The sequence below is a fragment of the Bubalus bubalis genome, chromosome 17 (assembly GCF_019923935.1).
Source record: "Bubalus bubalis isolate 160015118507 breed Murrah chromosome 17, NDDB_SH_1, whole genome shotgun sequence".
Lineage (NCBI taxonomy): Eukaryota > Metazoa > Chordata > Mammalia > Artiodactyla > Bovidae > Bubalus > Bubalus bubalis.
Window position 1 is genome coordinate 35607126 of NC_059173.1, and position 21582 is coordinate 35628707.

Below are 21582 nucleotides of genomic sequence, written 5' to 3' on the forward strand. Positions count from 1 at the left end.
CTTTTTAAGCCTTTGCTCTCCTATATTGAAAACGGATATTGTATCATACTATACGGTTTTGAAAACCAAATGAAATAATAATAATTAAAGGTTTTATATATTGCAAATGATATATATTACATTGTTTATGCTATATATAATATATAATGCTATTTACACTACATATATATGATTATATATATATATATAGTACTGCTGCTGCTAAGTCGCTTCAGTCATGTCTGACTCTGTGTGACCCCATAGACGGTCTCCCACCAGGCTCCCCCGTCCCTGGGATTCTCCAGGCAAGAACACTGGAGTGGATTGCCATTTCCTTCTCCAATGCATGAAAGTGAAGTCGCTCAGTCTTTTCCAACTCCTAGCGACCCCCTGGACTGCAGGCTACCAGGTTCCTCCATCCACGGGATTTTCCAGGCAAGAGTACTGGAGTGGTGTGCCATTGCCTTCTCCATTATATACATACAGATATATAATTATTTGGCAGTGGGGTTTTGCCTTATTTAATTATGGTGTCCTCATACATAGCTGAGTGATGAAAGAACCATAGAGTATTGAAAAGTGGTCCACAGGGTGTGCAGTATAGTTTTATCCTACCTGTCCCTTTTTCGCACTCAGACTGCGTTTTCTGTTTAGAATGACCATGAGAGTACATGTACCCTGCATTTACCTTAGTAAGAACATGGTTTGGCAAAAAAGGAAAGAGTCTAGCTCTCAAAGACTCTTTTGAAGGATCTATCTTAGCAAAGGGACTAAGGACAGAAAATGATTGGAGGAGCCATTGTACAATCTGACTGACTAATGAACAGATGTAAACCTTTCAGATCTACTGGAATTATAAAAGCAATGCAAACCAGAAGCCTAGTTGAAGTCATCAGATCAGAACTATAGACATGTTTATCTCCCTATCATCCCTTAGTTTCCATTCTTGGTTATAGACATCATAAACCATACTCATGTCAACTGTAATGCAGAGACAGAAAAAGGGGGCTAAAGAATTCTCCTCAAAGGCTCAATAATCATCTAGGATTTGACTTTGTGTATTGGCTTTCATAGTCTCAGATGTGGAAAAATAATAATGGAATAATAGTGGAAAAATAACCTCTTGATGAAGGTGAAAGAGGAGAGTGAAAAAACTGACTTAAAACTCAACATTCAGAAAACTAAGATCATGGCATCTGATCCCATCACTTCATGGCAAATAGATGGGGAAAAAGTGGAAAAAGTAACAGATTTCATTTTCTTGGGCTCCAAATCACTGTGGACAGTGACTGCAACCGTGATATTAAAAGACGCTTGCTCCTTGGTTGAAAAAGTTGTGACAAACCTAGACAATGTATTCCAGAGACATCACTTTGTAAACAAAGGTCCACCAAGTCAAAGCTATGGTTTTTCCAGTAGTCATGTATGAATGTGATTAGTTGGACCATCCATAAAAAAGGCTGAGTGCTGAAGAATGGATGCCTTAGAACTGTAGTGCTGGAGAAGACTCTTGAGAGTCCTTGGACTGCAAGGAGATCAAACCAGTCAACCCTAAAGGAAATCAACCCTGAATATTCACTAGAAGGACGGATGCTAAAGCTGAAGCTTCAATACTTTTGGCCATCTGATGTGAAGAGCTGACTCACTGGAAAAGACCCTGATGCTGGGAAAGATTGATGGCAGAAGGAGAAGGGGATGACAGAGGATGAGATGGTTGGATGGCATCACTGACTTAATAGACATGAGTTTGAGCAAACTCAGGGAGATAGTGAAAGACAGAAGCCTGGCATGCTGCAATCCATGGGTTCGCAAAGAGTCAGACACAACTTAGTGATTGAACAAGAACAAAGCTGTGAGCACCAGAATTCTGCTACACATTTCACAAGGCTGCTGCTGCTGCTGCTGCTAAGTCGCTTCAGTCGTGTCCGACTCTGTGCGACCCCATAGATGGCAGCCCACTAGGCTCCCCCGTCCCTGGGATTCTCCAGGCAAGAATACTGGAGTGGGTTGTCATTTCCTTCTCCAATGCATGAACGTGAAAAGTGAAAGTGAGGTCGCTCAGTCCTGTCCGACTCTGAGCGACCCCATGGAGTACAGCCTACCGGGCTCCTCCATCCATGGGATTTTCCAGACAAGAGTACTGGAGTGGGGAGCCATTGCCTTCTCTGACATTTCACAATACACCCACACAAAAACGCATGGAAAACAATGATAGGAAGTAAAACAATTCTGATTTTTGTTCCCTTGATGATTACTTACATAATTTATTTTAACATTGGTAACCAACAACAGGGAAAGGGAGGAAAGGGATAAATTGTGAATTCAGGATTAGCATATATACATTACTATATATAAAATACATAACAAACAAGGACCATCTGTATAGCACAGGGATCTATATTCAATATCTTACAATAACCTATAGTGGAAAGGAATCTGAAAAAGAGTATGTATACCCACACAAACCCATATAATATATATATAAACAACCATATATATTTTTCTTTCATATATATATACTTTAATCATTTTACTGTACACCTGAAACACTCTAAATAAACTATCCTTTAATAAAATAAAAATAAGTTAAGAATTAAATAGCAAATGCAATTTCAAAAACAATTCTCATAATACTTCTATGCTTGCTTTGCTGGTGACATACAACATATGTTTAGGCTCTTGAAATATGTAGCACTGAGTAGTTTTTGTAGCATTTTATTTTACTGGAGCCTAAAACAAATAATTTTTAACGAGATATTTTAATATGCTGCTAGCAAACCTATATCACCATAAGATGTGGAATAAAAAGACACTTTCAAAACTCAGACATAATCTCTAATCACTTAACAACAGGGGAGTTAGGAAATGAACTATGTTTTTAAAAAAGATGTATAAAGAAAGTCAAAATGGATAACTACTTTCAATTAGTATTTAATAAGAGAAAGTATATCTTGTCACAATATAGTCAAGTCAAGGCTTAATATTTTTTGCAACAGTCTTTGGAATAGTAAAAACTTGAAACTATCTAAACATATTTGAAAATTAGTTTGAAAGGGAGCAACCAATCAACTCAATGATAACAACAGAAAAAAACATCATTCGTGTTAGAATATACAGATATTATATGCGTCACATATATGCCTCTGATACTTCCCAAAGGAGAATTTTTCAAATAATATGTTTAGTTTTCCTTTGCATTCTTAGCTATTTCTACATTACTGATACACATGTATGTGAACTGAAAGAGAATCAGTCAACAATAATTCTTTGTCATATTGATGATTTGCATTCAAATAGATATTATATTTTGGAAAAATAATAATAGTACTCATATAACATGTTTCTCATTTAGTGTACTGGTATCCAAGTGCTTATTTAACTTATATGCAGAGTACATTATAAGAAACGCTGGACTGGAAGAAACACAAGCTGGAATCAACATTGCTGGGAGAAATATCAATAACCTCAGATATGCAGATGACACCACCCTTATGGCAGAAAGTGAAGAAGAACTAAAAAGCCTCTTGATGAAAGTGAAAGTGGAGAGTGAAAAAGTTGGCTTAAAGCTCAACATTCAGAAAACAAAGATCATGGCATCTAGTCCCATCACTTCATGGGAAATAGATGGGGAAACAGTGGAAACAGTGTCAGACTTTATTTTTCTGGGCTCCAAAATCACTACAGATGGTGACTGCAGCCATGAAATTAAAAGACGCTTACTCCTTGGAAGGAAAGTTATGACCCACCTAGATAGCATATTCAAAAGCAGAGACATTACTTTGCCAACAAAGGTTCGTCTAGTCAAGGCTATGGTTTTTCCTGTGGTCATGTATGGATGTGAGAGTTGGACTATGAAGAAGGCTGAGCACCGAAGAATTGATGCTTTTGAAGGGTGGTGTTGGAGAAGACTCTTGAGAGTCCCTTGGACTGCAAGGAGATCCAACCAGTCCATTCTGAAGGAGATCAGCCCTGGGATTTCTTTGGAAGGAATGATGCTAAAGCTGATACTCCAGTACTTTGGCCACCTCATGTGAAGAGTTGACTCATTGGAAAAGACTCTGATGCTGGGAGGGATTGGGGGCGGGAGGAGAAGGGGACGGCAGAGGATGAGATGGCTGGATTGCATCACTGACTCGATGGACATGAGTCTGGGTGAACTCCAGGAGTTGGTGATGGACAGGGAGGCCTGGCGTGCTGCGATTCATGGGGTCACAAAGTGTCAGACATGACTGAGCGACTGAACTGAACTGAACTGATCCAAGTGGTTTTCATTTTGTCTGCCCTCTGATGGATGAGGATAAGAGGCTTATGGAAGCATCCTGAAGAGAGAGACTGACTGACGGGGAAACTGGGTCTTGTTCTGATGGGCTGGGCCATGCTCAGTAAATCTTTAATCCAATTTTCTGTTTATGGGACAGGCTATGGTTCCTCCCTGTTATTTGACCTGAGGCCAAACTATGGTGGAAGTTATGAACATACCTCTTTCAAAAGGTCCTATGCATGCACTGCCTAGTCAGTGCCCCCAACCCTGCAGCAGGCCACCACAGACCCATTCCTCCACCAGAGACTCCTGGACACTCACAGGCAAGTCTGGGTCAGTCTCTTGTGGGGTCACTTCTCCTTTCTCCTGGATCCTGGTTCATACAAGGTTTTGTTTGTGCCCTCCAAGAGTCTGTGTCTCCAGTCCTGTGTAAGTTCTGGAGGTTCTATGGTGGGGTTAATGGCGACCACCTCCAAGAGGGTTTATGCCATATTCAGATCTGGTGTACCCAGAACCTCTGCCCCTGTGGCAGGCCACTGGTGACCCGTACCTCCACAGGAGACACTCAAACACTCAAAGGCAGTTCTGGATCAGACTCTGTAGGGTCTCCTGGTGTGCGCAAGTTTGGTTTGAGCCCTCCAAGTATCTCTGGCAGATATGGAGTTTGATTCTAAATGTGATTTTGCCCCTCCTACCATCTTGCCTGGGTTTCTCCTTTGCCCTTGGACATGGGGTATCTTTTTCTGGTGGGATCCAAAATTCTCCTGTCAATGATTTTTCAGCAATGCATTGTAATTTTGGAGTTTTTGCAGGAGAAGATGAGCACACATTTCTTCTACTCCGCCATCTTGTATTGATCAAAATGGCTCATTCGTCTAAGTTTACTTAAATAGTAATTGGTGGAATCAGCAAATGCACTCAGACAGTGTGACTATAGAATTCAGTCTTATCTCTTATGCTCTACTGTCAAAATGTAAATACTGATGTTTTCATACTGAGTGAAATAAGTCAGACAGAGAAGGAGATATATGATATTCCCTATATGCAGAATTAGCACTGTGACTTTGACACAGGTCCTTTACTTCTCTGAATATTCATTTCTTCACCTCCCTTTCCTCCATTAATACTTGGAAGTTTGTCCTGCCGCCATTACTAATGATGCTCCTCAGGCTAGAGCAGCCACTCCAGTCCTCCTTCTCCTGTGGAAAATTCTTAAAGAGATGAGAATGCCAGGCCACCCGACCTGCCTCCTCAGAAATCTGTATGCAGGTCAAGAAGCACAGTTACAGCTAGACATGGAAAAACAGACTGGTTCCACATTGGGAAAGGAGTATATCAAGGTTGTGTATTGACACCCTGATTATTTAACTTATATACAGAGTACATTATACAAAATGCCAGGCTAGGTGAAGCACAAGCTGGAATCAAGATTGCCAGGAGACATATCAATAACCTCAGATATGCAGATGACACCACCCTTTTGGCAGAAAATGAAGAAGAATTAAAGAGCTTGGGCTTCCCTGGTGGCTCAGAGGTTAAAGTATCTGCCTCCAACGTGGGAAACCCGGGTTAGATCCCTGGGTTGGGAAGATCCCCTGGAGAAGGAAATGGCAACCCACTCCAGTATTCTTGCCTGAAGAATCCCATGGACAGAGGAGCCTGGTAGGCTACAGTCCATGGGGTCGCAAAGAGTCAGACACAACTGAGTGACTCCACTTTCACTTTCTTGATGAAAGTGAAAGAGTTTGCCTAAAACTCAACATTCAGAAAATTAAGATCATGGCATCCAGTCCCATCACTTCATAGCAAATAGATGGGGAAACAATGGAAACACTGAGAGACTTTATTTTGGGGGTCTCCAAAATCACTGCAAATGGTGACTGCAGCCATGAAATTAAAAGATGCTTGATCCTTGGAAGAAAAGCTATGACCAATCTAGACAGCATCTCTGCTTAAAAAGCAGAGATATTATTTTGCCAACAAAGGTCTGTCTAGTCAAAGCTCTGGTTTTTTCATTAGTCATGTATAGATGTGAGAGTTGGACTATAAAGGAAGCTGAGCACTGAAGAATTGATGCTTTTGAACTGTGGTGTTGGGGAAGAATCTTGAGAGTCCCTTGGACTGCAAGGAGATCCACAGTCAATCCTAAAGGAAACGAGTCTTGAATACTCATTGGAAGGCCTGATGCTGAAGCTGAAACTCCAGTACTTGGCCACCTGATGCAAAGAACTGACTCATTGGAAAAGACTCTGATGCTGGGAAAGACTGAAGGCGGGAAGAGAAGGGGATGACAGAGAATGAGATGATTGGAAGATATCACCAACCTGATGGACATGAGTTTGAGCAAGCTCCGGGAGTTGGTGATGGACAGGGAGGCCTGGCATGCTGCAGTCCATAGGGTCACAGAATAGGACACAACGAGCAACTGAAATGAACTGAACTGAACTGATCAAGTGATGGTCTGAAAAATGTCTCACATAAACTTGAAGGATTAGTGATTGGCATAACAACTATTTAACCTCGGTGACAAGCTACACAGTAATAGTAGGTTATTTTTCTCAGATACACATTATGAAATATAAATGAGGATTGATTTCAGCCTGAATTAAAAAGTCAATAATCCTCCAGAGAACATTTCAAGCCATTTGTTACAGTCAGTTTTACATAGGAAGTGCACTCTATGAACTTGTTTTTCCTTTCTCTGGCCAATGAATGTGAAAAAAAACCTAGGGGACCAAGGGGTTCCTACATTGGCCTTAAATCAACTTCCTCATAGTTTAAACAAATGGTAATTTTAAAGCTGTCTGTTCACTGAAAATTTCCTAACAATATTGGATGTCTCACAAAAATATCTCAGCATTTTAAATGGTTGACTTTAGTACTATCAAATAATATTAATAATTGTGCTGTCAAATAATATCAATATAGTATTATCAAATAATATTAACATTAAATATCAATATTTATTAATATTATATGTATGTACATACAAACACATTAAATGGTTAAGTTTATATATTATTCAGCTTTATCCTATAAATATAGCTAAGTTTCTGTCATTTAAAATGGAAGGTATATGAGAAGACCTAAATATTTGAATTTTGTTTATGAAAAAATTGTAAGTATAAAATCTGATTTTATTGTCTTAAGATTATAATTAAGAAATATTTATTAACAACTTCTTAGTGTAGCATGTAGTTCTAGGTGTCATTCTCACATGTTCAGTTTTACATATAAACATGTTTAGTGACTGCTGAGACCATATTTGGAAATTAGCCTAAGGGACTATGGGAAATAATTGGCCTAAATTATCTTATCTGGTAGTGTTCACAAAATAAATGTGAAGTATCTACTGGATACTGGCCCCAGAGAAGTATCTACTGGAATGTTGGTACTGGTAATCTAAATAGAAATTCTGAATTAGACATCATATAGTCATACATAAGGTATATTTGAGATCCTTAAAAAATTGTATTTTTAAATGCAAAGTCAAATAAATCATCAGTTCATTTATAGTATTTTCAGAGAGGTATTACTAACTCACTTCAAATAGAAGTAACCTCTCAAGGAAAGTGAACTATTTCTTTTATCAACCAGTTAAAATAAATAGTATCACCTTGTGACTAAACTAAACTAATATTTATCTAACAATTATAACGGCATAAATGGTAAAAAAAAATCAGATGCTTTATATATATGGAGAACTAGTAACTCTAAGAAAACATAGATCAGGCTATTTTTAGATAGTTATAGAAATTAGAAATGGAAATGGGCCTCTGATACTAGAAAGTATTAAATTAAAAGTAAAAAACAAGGAGTTAAAGATAATAAAGAATTATTAGTATAGTTACAATTCTGGAAACTTCTAGAATCAGTTATAAACAGATATATCAAGATCTTCACGACCCAGATAATCACGATGGTGTGATCACACACCTAGAGTCAGATATCCTGGAATGTGAAGTCAAGTGGGCCTTAGAAAGCATCACTACAAACAAAGCTAGTGAAGGTAATGGAATTCCAGTTGAGCTGTTTCAAATCCTGAAAGATGATGCTGTGAAAGTGCTGCACTCAATATGCCAGCAAATTTGGAAAACTCAGCAGTGGCCACAGGACTGGAAAAGGTCAGTTTTTATTCCAATCATAAAGAAAGGCAATGCCAAAGAATGCTCAAACTACCACACAATTGCACTCATCTCACACGCTAGTAAAGTAATGCTCAAAATTCTCCAAGCCAGGCTTCAGCAATACATGAACCGTGAACTTCCAGATGTTCAAGCTGGTTTTAGAAAAGGCAGAGGAACCAGAGACCAAATTGCCAACATCCGCTGGATCATGGAAAAAGCAAGAGAGTTCCAAAAAACCATCTATTTCTGTTTTATTGACTATGCCAAAGCCTTTGACTGTGTGGATCACAATATACTGTGGAAAATTCTGAAAGAGATGGGAATACCAGACCACCTGACCTGCCTCTTGAGAAATTTGTATGCAGGTCAGGAAGCAACAGTTAGAACTGGACATAGAACAACAGACTGGTTCCAAATAGGAAAAGGAGTACGTCAAGGCTGTATATTGTCACCCTGCTTATTTAACTTATATGCAGAGTACATCATGAGAAATGCTGGGCTGGAAGAAGCACAAGCTGGAATCAAGATGGCTGGGAGAAATGTCAATAACCTCAGATATGCAGATGACACCACCCTTATGGCAGAAAGTGAAGAGGAACTAAAAAGCCTCTTGATGAAGGTGAAAGAAGAGAGTGAAAAAGTTGGCTTAAAACTCAACATTCAGAAAACAAAGATCATGGCATCTTGTCCCATCACTTCATGGGAAATAGATGGGGAAACAGTGGAAACAGTGTCAGACTTTATTTTTGGGGCTCCAAAATCACTGCAGATGGTGACTGCAGCCATGAAATTAAAAGACACTTACTCCTTGGAAGGAAAGTTATGACCAACCTAGATAGCATATTGAAAAGCAGAGACATTACTTTACCAACAAAGGTCTGTCTAGTCAAGGCTATGGTTTTTCCAGTGGTCATGCATGTATGGATGTGAGAGTTAGACTGTGAAGAAAGCTGAGCGCCGAAAAATTGATGCTTTTGAAGGGTGGTGTTGGAGAAGACTCTTGAGAGTCCCTTGGACTGCAAGGAGATCCAACCAGTCCATTCTGAAGGAGATCAGCCCTGGGATCTCTTTGGAAGGAATGATGCTAAAGCTGAAACTCCAGTACTTTGGCCACCTAATGCGAAGAGTTGACTCATTGGAAAAGACTCTGATGCTGGCAGGGATTGGCAGCAGGAGGAGAAGGGGAAGACAGAGGATGAGATGGCTGGATGGTATCACCGACTCGATGGACGTGAGTCTGAGTGAACTCCCGGAGTTGGTGATGGACAGGGAGGCCTGGCGTGCTGCGATTCATGGGGTCGCAAAGAGTCAGATATGACTGAGCTACTGAACTGAACTGAACTGATGCTCAAAACCATGAAGTATTTAGTGATAATAATAACAGGCTTAAAACTGGGTAATAAAGGCCTATGAATATATTTCTCAAAAACCATAGTAACTTTATTGGATGAGAATAAATCAGCATTTTACTCAATATTTGGAAATATCTAATAGAATCCTTTTAATTAACAATCTTTCTAACGTAATAGTGAATGTGTGCTCAGTCGCTTAGTCATGCCAAATTTTTGCAACACCATGGACTTGAGGCCTGCCAGGCTCCTCTGTCCATGGAATTCTCCAGGCAAGTATACTGGTGTGGATTGCCATTTTCCTGCTTCAGGGATTCTTTCCCACCCAGGGAATAAACATGCATCTTTTGCATTGGCAGGTGGATTCTTTACCACTGAGCCACCAAGGAAGCCGTAATCTAGTAGTAGAAATGACCTAATGGAAAATTTATATACCTTGGTAACATTGAGCTCTACCTTTCTGTCATCCTTAACTTTTCATTCTGTGATCTTCCTTTAGCAGCTCCTGCACTATTGTCAAAAATTATGGCACATCGTAGGTATTTTGGAAGTCAGATTTTATACTTAGGGGACAGAAATCACTGACCCAATACGCTGACTGCATTCTAACTGAAAACAAAAGTGAATTTAAGGTGAATTGTCAGGTCACAGGGATGTAAACAAATAACCGTTGGATATCTTTTTTCCTTTTCTTGATGCCATTATCCTCTATTCTTTGGAAGGATTCTATCACTGCTCTTCCACAAATTATTCATACAGCTGCACTGCTAGAAAGGCTTGTAAGAAAGCTTAAGGGTAAGAATATAAATGTCTCTGAAGTAGTACAGACTCACAGTGGCTTCTGGATTGTTCTGTTTGTATTATGACTTCCTTTTTCATTAAAGCAACTTTCCTATGAAAAATTACAGACCAGGTTTAATAAATATTTTAAATGCTACTGAGCTTGTCCAATGCCTTTTGTCTCTGACATTATTAAAGCCATCAATTTCTCTTTAACTTTGTCCCAAAGCAATCTTTTTATATTCATGACTTTCACACTGCCTCTTGTCAATATTACAAAACTCTCTGATCACATTACTACAGCCTTCATAAAAGTGTAGAGTATGCAACAAAAGTTGGAAGCAAAATATAAATTAACAGTAACACACTTGTGTTCATAAGTTTTTCTAATTTTTTTTAATTGTTAGATCTTCCCATTTTCCCATAGTATTGTAATAGATCACAACTATTTAAGCCATTTTGAAAGGGGCAGCAGTTTGTCCTAGCTTAATTAACTCAGATTTAATGTATCAATCCTTAAAATTAATAGTGGCCCTTTTAATCCCCAATTTCAAAGTCTCAAAAGTTACCGTTTTCAGAAATGGTCTCCTAAGCACAAAAGAAAACTAAAGTATTGAAGATAATATGTAAGATGATATTTTTCTAAATCTATGAAAAAATAGGAATTAATGAAAGAATGAATTTAATAGTTACACATGATAGATGCTGTTTTTTTCTTTCTTAAATGTTATTTACTTTTATATAATACATATGCAGTTTAAAGTTTGTCAAGAGATCTCAAAGTAAATACTTGACTGTATAATGAATATATTATTATAACACATCCAACCTAAAATTTGAATGTGTTTCTAGCATTTACTCTGTGTTCTAAGGAGCAATATATTCAATTTCTCTAAGTCTCATCTTCCTCATTTTTAAAATTTGAAATCCTTTCTAGGATTAAATGGATTAAAGGAAACAATGTATGGTGAGTTCACAACCCCTTGCTAGACTCAGGTCATCAGGAAAATGTTGTGTCTTAAACCACAATTTTCCTTTCCAGAAAAATTTCTTTTTTTAATCTCTTTATAAATAGAATCACTGAGGCTTTTTAGGAGAAATGGCAAAGACCTATAATTTCACTGTGGCTCAGATGTTCAGTGGTGTCTGACTTTTTATGACTCCATGGACTATAGCCCTTCAGGCCACTCTGTCCATGGGATTCTAGGGTGACATTTCCTCTTCCTCCAGGAGATCTTCCTGACCCAGAGATCCAACCCATGTCTCTTATGACTCCTGCATTGGCAGGTGGAGTCTTTACCACTGGCACTGCCTGGGAAGACTATAATTTCACTAGTCAATACCAACACAAATTGATTGTACTGCTTGGAGCTCTAATTTAAAAGTAGCCTAAATCCATATATGGGTTCAATAGGAGTGAAAATTATATTTGATCTATATCTGCCAAAACTAGAGAAAGGAAAATGAAAGCAAGACACACATTTTGCCAACTTGCTTAATGTTCAAGATGAAAAACAAACTTCTACATAATACAATATACTGAAAGATTATTTTCAAAGGTGTTAATAAAAAAATAAAAAAGTCTAAGCAGACCAAGTTACATTTTCTAAGCATTTCCCCAATTACATTTATATCCCATTAGTCATAGAACCATTAAGTACATGCATTCCTGGCAAAAAAGCACTTTGTATGTGTGTTTGTGTATGGCTGGGAAGCAAAAAAAAAAAAAAAAATTGCATTCGAGAGCTTAAAAAGATAAGGAAAATGCATGTCATTCAATATAATTAAAATGCATGGCAAAAATATATATAAATGATTTTGGAAGGTTTTGTTCATAACTTTTCTTATAGCTATTATTCCAGCTAGCCTTATATTCTTCCATCATTTGTGTAAGAAATTTAAAAATTTGAAGAATATGGTAAAACTATAAAAAATAAAACATCTTACACCAAACAGGATTACTTAAGAGGTAGATTTTAGATCACAACCTGGAACTAACTAGCTTTGTGATTTTGAGAGAGGTAGTCCAGCCCTTTTGGTGCCTATTTCTTCATTTCAAAAGTGAACATTATAACTAGTGTGTGATGTTACTTTAAAATATAAAACACCTTTGAAGATGGAGAAATGGATTCATGATAACATTGTTAGTGCAAGAGTTGATGAAAACCTTTTCAATAGAAGTGATAAAATTTGAAAATGTTAAGTAACTTTGCTCAGGGATTGTATTATAATTTATGTATATAAATATTTGCATAATATATAAAATATATTTGTTTTTTATATGAAACTGGAGTTCCCTATATGAACTTATATGCAGAGTACATCATGAGAAATGCTGGGCTGGATGAAGCACAAGCTGGTATCAAGATTGCCGGGAGAAATATCAGTAACCTCAGATATGCAGATGACACCACCCTTATGGCAGAAAGTGAAGAACTAAAGAGCCTCTTGATGAAAGTGAGACAGGAGAGTAAAATGTTGGCTTAAAGCTCAACATTGAGAAAACTAAGATCATGGCACCTGTTCCCATCACTTCATGGCAAGTAGATGGGGAAACAATGGAAACACTGAGAGACTTTATTTTTTGGGGCTCCAAAATCACTGCAAATGGTGACTGCACCCATGAAATTAAAGGACGCTTACTCATTGGAAGAAAAGTTATGGCCAACATAGACAGCATATTAAAAAGCAGAGACATTACTTTGCCAGCAATGGTCCGTCTAGCCAAGGCTATGGTTTTTGCAGTAGTTATGTATGGATATGAGAGTTGGACTAAAAAAAAAGCTGAGTGCCGAAGAATTGATGCTTTTGAACTGTGGTGTTGAAGATTTTTGAGAGTCCCTTGGACAGCAAGGAGATCCAACCAGTCCATCCTAAAGGAAATCAGTCCTAAATAGTCATTAGAAGGACTGATGCTGAAGCTGAAAGTCCAATACTTTGGGGACCTGATGTGAAGAGCTGACTCATTTGAAAAGAAACAATTTTTTTTCAGTAGTCTTATTTTTTACACACTACCCAAGAATAAAGCAATATATTCTCCTGAATGTGATATTCTTTCTTCATCATATACTTCTATGTGATACTTCAATCATGATATATATTTTCATTATACATTTAATGTTTTTATTTGATATTTCACATTAATGCACATATGTAAGTATATGTTCCTACTTTAAATGATTTTACACATAAATCAATTTTATGTCTATCTGGTATTTCATCCACCCTTTGAATCTATACCATATTCTTTGGTTAACATAGCTTTAATATTCCTTATAACAAGTTCATTCAGACTAGTGTTCATTTTAAGTTATTTTGCAGTAATTTCCCCATATTTATTCTTTTATTGGAAGAAAGGGTAGAGGCAGAAAGAGAAAGAAAGGAGGAGAAGTAAACAGGAAGTGAAGACAGAAAGGAAAATAAAGAGGAAAGGTACGAGAGACAAACCCTTTGGAATTCTGGCTGAAATGGCCTTAAAGTTATAAATAAAGAAGGTTAATTATTTTAATACATGATCTTCCATTCTAGGACCACGGTATATTATTTCATTTATTTACATTATTTTTAAGACTTTCAATGACATTTTATGATTTTAAGTTAGAATCTGAATTTTCCCTGGACATTTTTTTTTTCCTGAACATTTTCTTTTTTACTGCTAATGGAAATGTGTTTTCTATATATTTACAATTAAGTGACTGAGTCCCAATTTTATTTTTGTTGAAATACTTTTAGATTTTGATCTCTGGTTTTAGAGGGAAACCATCACATTGCCTACAAATATATATTAAAAATGTCTATTTTATAATATATATGGTTTTCAACTCCAAAACATTTTAAATAGCAGGGGAGAGCAATGATAAATTATAGCCTTGTCTTGTTTTAATGTTAAAAAACCCACTCAACTGTCAAAAGAATGACTTTTTGATGTTAGCTATCATTTAAAAATAAGCATTATAAAGTATAGCTGGATTCCTATAATAACAAATTCAGAATTTTTAAGAACGGTATCTTAACTTTATCAGGTACTTTCAGCATGTACTATTATAAGAGTTTTTAAAAAGCCAATCTTGTCGTCAAATAAATGATTTTAAAGAAAGGTAAAAGAACACCACTAATGCTACAGTGCTTACACATCCATATATATATGGATATGTATATATATATATCCATATATATATATATATACACACATATACATACACGTATGTACCCCTCAGGTTTGGTGGTTCCTGGGCATGTTGTACATTTGATTACATACAATCTCAGGACACTAAAGCCTTTGACTGTGTGGATCATAACAAACTGTGGAAAATTCTTAAAGACATGGAAATACCAGACCACCTTACCTGCCTCCTGAGAAATCTGTATGCAGGTCAAGAAGCACCAGTTAGAACTGGACATGGAACAATGGACTGGTTCCAAATTGGGAAAGGTGTACATCAAGGCTGCATATTGCCACCGTGCTTATTTAACTTATATGCAGAGTACATCATGTGAAATGCCAGGCTGGATGAAGCACAAGTTGAAATCAAGATTTCTGGGAGAAATATCAATAAGCTCAGATATGCAGATGACACCACCCTTATGGCAGAAAGTGAAGAAGCACTAAAGAGCCTCTTGATGAAGGTAAAAGAGGAGAGTGAAGAAGTTGGCTTAAAACTCAACAGAAAACTAAGATCATGGCATCCAGTCCCATCACTTCATGGCAAAGAGATGGGGAAACATGGAAACAGTGAGAGACTTTATTTTGGGGGGCTCCAAAATCACTCCAGATGGTGACTGCAACCATGGAATTAAAAGATGTTTGCTCCTTGGAAGGAAAGCTATGACCAAACTAGACAGCATATTAAAAAACAGAGATATTACTTTCCCAAAAAAGGTCCATCTAGTCAAAGCTATGATTTTCCAGTAGTCATGTATGGGTGTGAGAGTTGGACCATAAAGAAAGCTGAGCACCGAAGAATTGGTGCTTTTGAACTGTGGTGTTGGGGATGACTCTTAAGAGTCCCTCGGACTTCAAGGAGATCAAACCAGTCAATCCTAACGGAAATCAACACTGAATATTCATTGAAAAGACTGATGCTGAAGCTGAAGCTCCAATAGTTTGGCCACCTGATGTGAAGAGCTGACTCATTGGAAAAGACTCTGATGCTGGGAAAGATGGAAGGCAGGAGGAGAAGAGGATGGCAGAGGATGAGATGGTTGGATGGCATCTTCGACCTGATGGACATGAGTTTGGGCAAGCTCTGGAAGTTGGTGATGGACAGGGTAGCCTGGCATGCTGCAATCAATGGGGTCACAAAGAGTTGGACACAACTGAGAGACTGCACTGAAATGAAGTGAAGCTGGGGACATTCAACTTGTCAAGGTTGAAACAGCATTGATGTTGGTACCAAGTTCCTCTTCGTGTTCACATTGTGCATTTTCCTTGCTTTTCCATATTTTATATCCATTTGCTTCTTTCCAAATTCTTTCAGTTTCCTTCTCTATACTATGCCTGTATCACATTATCTTGATTAATGTAGCTTCATACTCAATTTATATTTTGCTCTATTTATGACAATATCCAATCAATGGCAGTAATGTGTTTAAAGGAAGGGCATCTCGTAGTCAACATATGGGAGGCTGGACTAGCCTCAGGAATGGCAGTAAACTCTAGAAACTACTATTTGTTCACTACTGGGGCCTCAGCATACAGCACAGTATATAATAGATCTCAACCTGCAAATATAATGTAGATAAATTACATGTGTGTGAGTCAATGAATGAATGAGAGCTTGATATCAGCTTTATGCTATAAGAGTCCCCATAATAACATGCTGGGAGGGTGTGGAGATGATGTCACCTCAACCTTCAGTTGGATCCTCCCTATTCAGGCTGTGTTCATTTTATTGTTTCTGCTCTTGTCATTCACATTGCTTCCTCTGCTGCAGTGAACATTTGGGTATCTGCAGCATGGTATCTGCAGAACTTAGAGTTTAATGGATACCCCCACTGCTTTCTGCTCTTTTGTTCTCTGAAATCCCATCCTTTAATTAGTAGATATACATTTTAACCTAACTCTCCTAAACTATTTGATTTCATCCTGATAATTAAGCCAGAAAGCACATGCATAATCTTAGTCAGATGTAGTGTAGTGAAGTGATGGGACCAGATGCCATGATCTTCGTTTTCTGAATGTTGAGCTTTAAGCCAACTTTTTCACTCTACTCTTTCATTTTCATCAAGAGGCTTTTTAGTTCCTCTTCACTCACTGCCATAAAGGTGGTGTCATCTGCATATCTGAGGTTATTGATATTTCTCCCGGCAATCTTGATTCCAGCTTGTGTTTCTTCCAGTCCAGCGTTTCTCATGATGTACTCTGCATATAAGTTAAATAAGCAGGACGACAATATACAGCCTTGACATACTCCTTTTCCTATTTGGAACCAGTCTGTTGTTCCATGTCCAGTTCTAACTGTTGCTTCCTGACCTGCATACAGGTTTCTCAAGAGGCAGGTCAGGTGGTCTGGTATTCCCATCTCTTTCAGAATTTTCCACAGTTTATTGTGATCCACAGAGTCAAAGGCTTTCGCATAGTCAATAAAGCAGAAATAGATGTTTTTCTGGAACTCTCTTGCTTTTTTGATGATCCAGCAGATGTTGGCAATTTGGTCTCTGGTTCCTCTACCTTTTCTAAAACCAGCTTGAACATCTGGAAGTTCATGGTTCACGTATTGCTGAAGCCTGGCTTGGAGAACTTTGAGCATTACTTTACTAGCATGTGAGATGAGAGCAGTTGTGTGGTAGTTTGAGCATTATTTCCCATGAAGCATCACTTCATGGGAAATAGATGGGGAAACAGTGTCAGACTTTATCTTTGGGGGCTCCAAAATCACTGCAGATGGTGACTGTAGCCATGAAATTAAAAGATGCTTACTCCTTGAAAGGAAAGCTATGACCAACCTAGATAGCATATTCAAAAGCAGAGACATTACTTTGCCAACAAAGGTCTGTCTAGTCAAGGCTATGGTTTCTCCTGTGGTCATGTATGGATGTGAGAGTTGGACTGTGAAGGCTGAGCACCGAATAATTGATACTTTTGAAGTGTGGTGTTGGAGAAGACTCTTGAGAGTCCCTTGGACTGCAAGGAGATCCAACCAGTCCATTCTGAAGGAGATCAGCCCTGGGATTTCTTTGAAAGGAATGATGCTAAAGCTGAAACTCCAGTACTTTGGCCACCTCATGTGAAGAGTTGACTCATTGGAAAAGACTCTGATGTTGGGAGGGATTGGGGGCAGGAGGAGAAGGGGACGACAGAGGATGAGATGGCTGGATGACATCACTGACTCAGTGGACGTGAGTCTGAGTGAACTCCGGGAGTTGGTGATGGACAGAGAGGCCTGGCGTGCTGCGATTCATGGGCTTGCGAAGAGTCGGACATGACTGAGAGACTGAACTGAACTGAACTGAACTGTAGTGAAAAGAGCCAATCTAATTTTTCTAAATAGTAGTCTATTATTGTATATAATAAAATCAAAATCATGAAGAAAAAGAAATATTGAAATGGTCACATGCATGCATGCTCAGTCGCTTCAGTCATGTCTGACTTTTTGCAACTCTATGGACTGGAGCCCACCAGGCTCCTCTGTCCATGGAATTCTCCTGGCAAGAATACTGGAGTGGGTTGCCATATCCTTCTCCAGGGAATCTTTCCAACCCAGGGATTGAACCTGGTTCTCTTGTGCCACAGTGGATCCTAATAAGTATGCATGCAAATTTTTACACGTCAAAAATATTTTTGTGCATATTAAGTGAATACATTAAGACCATGATTCCTCTTTCACCATATTTCTTGCTTTAAATTTTTTAGCAGAAAATAGTTAATATTGAATTTAATTTTCTTCAGTGATTAGATGGATAAAAGTCGACCCAATTGTACTAAACCCATAACCAATATTTATTATCAGAAGTATCACATTATTAATCTTATATACATGTGTGTATTAGTCACTCAGTCATGTCCGACTCTTTGCGACCCCATAGACTATACAGTCTATGGAATTCTCTAGGCCAGAACACTGGTGTGGGTAGCCTTTCCCCTCTCCAGGAGATCTTCCCAATGCAGGGATTGAACCCGGGTCTCCTGCATTGCAGGTGCCTTACCTTCTGAGCTACTATACATACACATATACATACATGCACATACAACCACGCATATACATATTAACACATTTCCAATATTTTGTGTGACACAATAGTAATTTAAAATAATAACATTTATTATTGATAACATAGAATTGGGCTTCCCTGGTGGCTCGGCAGGTAAACAATCCACCTGGAATGTAGGAGACCTGGGTTCGATTCCTGGGTTGGGAAAATACCCCTGGAGGAGGGTATGGCAACCCACTCCAGTATTCTTGTCCGGAGAATCCCCATGGAAAGAGGAGCCTGACAGGTTACAGTCCATAGGGTCACAAAGAGTCAGACACTACTGAGCAACTTAGCATAAGCACATATACTTTTTGGAGCTATATTCCTATTAATGTAAAAATCTTCATTTTCTTTAAGAAGAAACTGTAGTTTTCAATTTAATCAATAGATGGCACTACTATTTACTGTATTTTGGTGATACTAACATAACATTTGCTAAAATACATCAGTTGAATAATTATTTTCTTTCTTCTGAAAGGTTTTTAATAAAAAAAATTTCCTTGACATAATTGTCATTATTTTAAAGTATTCACTTTCAAAAGTGATACTTACAGCTTTATTTTATTTTATTAAATTATTTTCATTAGAGTATAATTGATTTACAATGTTGTGTTAATTTCTGCTATATAGCAAAGTGAATAAGTTATACATATACATATATCCACTTTTTAAAATCTTTGATAATACAATTTTAATACATGATAATTACTGTCAAATGTATTGTTATCATCCACAAAATATTCCAGATATTTTCTAGAAACTTTTTTTGTTATTAATTTTAAGACATTCTGACTCATAATAGTGCTTATGGAGGAAATGTCTGTTGTAGTTGTGGGGAGTGGGGCTATCATATATTTTGCTTACTTATTACTAGTTTTTATTTTCAAATAATAAAAAATCTTAAGTCAAAACGTGAATTGGAGGAAACTCTTAAAATTTAATAGCATTATCTATTAATAGTTATCAAGCATCACTGATAGTCCCAAAATGAATATTTTCTATTGTTAATCTATTATGTAATTATATGACACACAAAATTATCTCTACATTATCATGAAGCATACTTCTCTTGAGAGTCTCTTGGACTGCAAGGAGATCCAACCAGTCCATCCTAAAGGAAATCAGTTTGAATATTCATTGGAAGGACTGATGCTGAAGCTGAAACTCCCATATTTTGGCCACCTTATGTGAAGAACTGACTCATTGGAAAAGACCCTGATGCTGGGAAAAATTGAAGGTGGGAGGAGAAGGGAAGGACAGAGGATGAGATGGTTGGATGGCATCACCGACTCAATGGACATGAGTTTGAGTAAACTCTAGGAGTTGGTGATGGACAGGGAGTCCATGCGGGCACAAAGAGTCAGACACGACTGAATGACTGAACTGAGCAGATACTTACATGTAACTGTTGTGGTTGTCAGTACACTGTAGAGCAAAGTTTCCAATTACCTTCAGGCAAAGCTTATCTAAACTAATTTTCGTTAACTGGAAATGTGGAGATAGAAGCCAGAAGAGCTTCTCAGACAGTCTTATTAACAATAAAATAATCAGAGCCTCCCAGACCATACTAATTTCTCATTTTCTTTTGGCATTTCTTGTCTGTCATATAAATTATAATTAACAACATATTTTAGCACTTTATCAATATGGAGTCTTTAGTAGCATTAAAATTGTACATGTATACTTGCCTAGTAATCTCCACCAAATTGAAATTTCCTTGTATTTAATATAATGTCAATACCACTACTACTACTAAGTCACTTCAGTCGTGTCCAACTCCGTGCAACCCCATAGCCGGCAGCCCACCAGGCTCCCCCGTCCCTGGGATTCTCCAGGCAAGAACACTGGAGCGGGTTGCCGTTTCTTTCTCCAATGCATGAAAATGAAAAGTGAAGGTGAAATCACTCAGTCCTATCCGACTCTTAGCGACCCCATGGACTGCAGCCTACCAGGCTCCTCCATCCATGGGGTTTTCCAGACAAGAGTACTGGAGTGGGGTGCCATTGCCTTCTCTGATGTGAGCATCAATCCTACTATTAAAAGAAAATTTAAGCAAACCAGATGTCTCCTTGGCCTGCTTTGAAACAGTTCTTGCTTTGCATGCAACCTTTTTTTTTTTTTTTTTAACATACAACATTTGGATTTGCCTAACACCTCACATCTGAAAAAGGCTGTATGGGTAGGAGCTATGTCCTTGCTTATGCCACCAGAGTTTTTCATTAGTGACCTAACCTGCTGTGAGATTAGTACAGTTGCTGATTTCATCATTGTGAGGGTACCATAAATTGAGGCACAAATCCCATTATTACAATGCAGAGTGGCCGACTCATCAGTCCATGAACCACTTAGTTCATTATTTACTTTAGTATAGCAAAAACCTTTCCAGTTCAATACACAGAATAGAACAATAAATATGTGTTTACTATTTACTCTTTGCAAAATACAAAATTAAGCTTAAGAAAGCAATGAGGTATGAAATATGCCCATTTTTCTTTGGCCATCTCATTACAATACCTCATATACATTAAAAATCTAAAGGAAAGATGGTGTGAAGGTCCAATTAATTATTTCTAATGAAAACAATATCTAGAACTGCAGGATGCCTGAGGTGGAATTGATTATTGTGCACTTCAGCGTTCACTGATCATTGTTGTTCAGTCGCCTAGTCATGTGCGACTCTGTGACCCCATGAACTGTAGCACGTAGTTTCCTCTGTCCATAGGATTTTCCAGGCAAGAATACTGGAGTGGGTTGCCATTTCCTACCGTCATGTAAAACATGGAACATGATCTGAGCCTTGAAAAGGGTCTGACTTACATCAGCCAATGAAAACAAGAGACTCACTCACACTGGAACTCCCTGATGGCTTTAAGACTAATAATACACTACAGAG

The 21582-nt window shown here is 37.9% G+C and overlaps 1 protein-coding gene across 1 annotated transcript in view; it reads right to left on the reverse strand.

The window, feature by feature from the left end:
* FSTL5 (follistatin like 5) overlaps positions 1-21582 on the reverse strand; it is an 880400-nt gene that overhangs the window by 180511 nt on the left and 678307 nt on the right. The gene's annotated exons all lie outside the window — the stretch shown is intronic.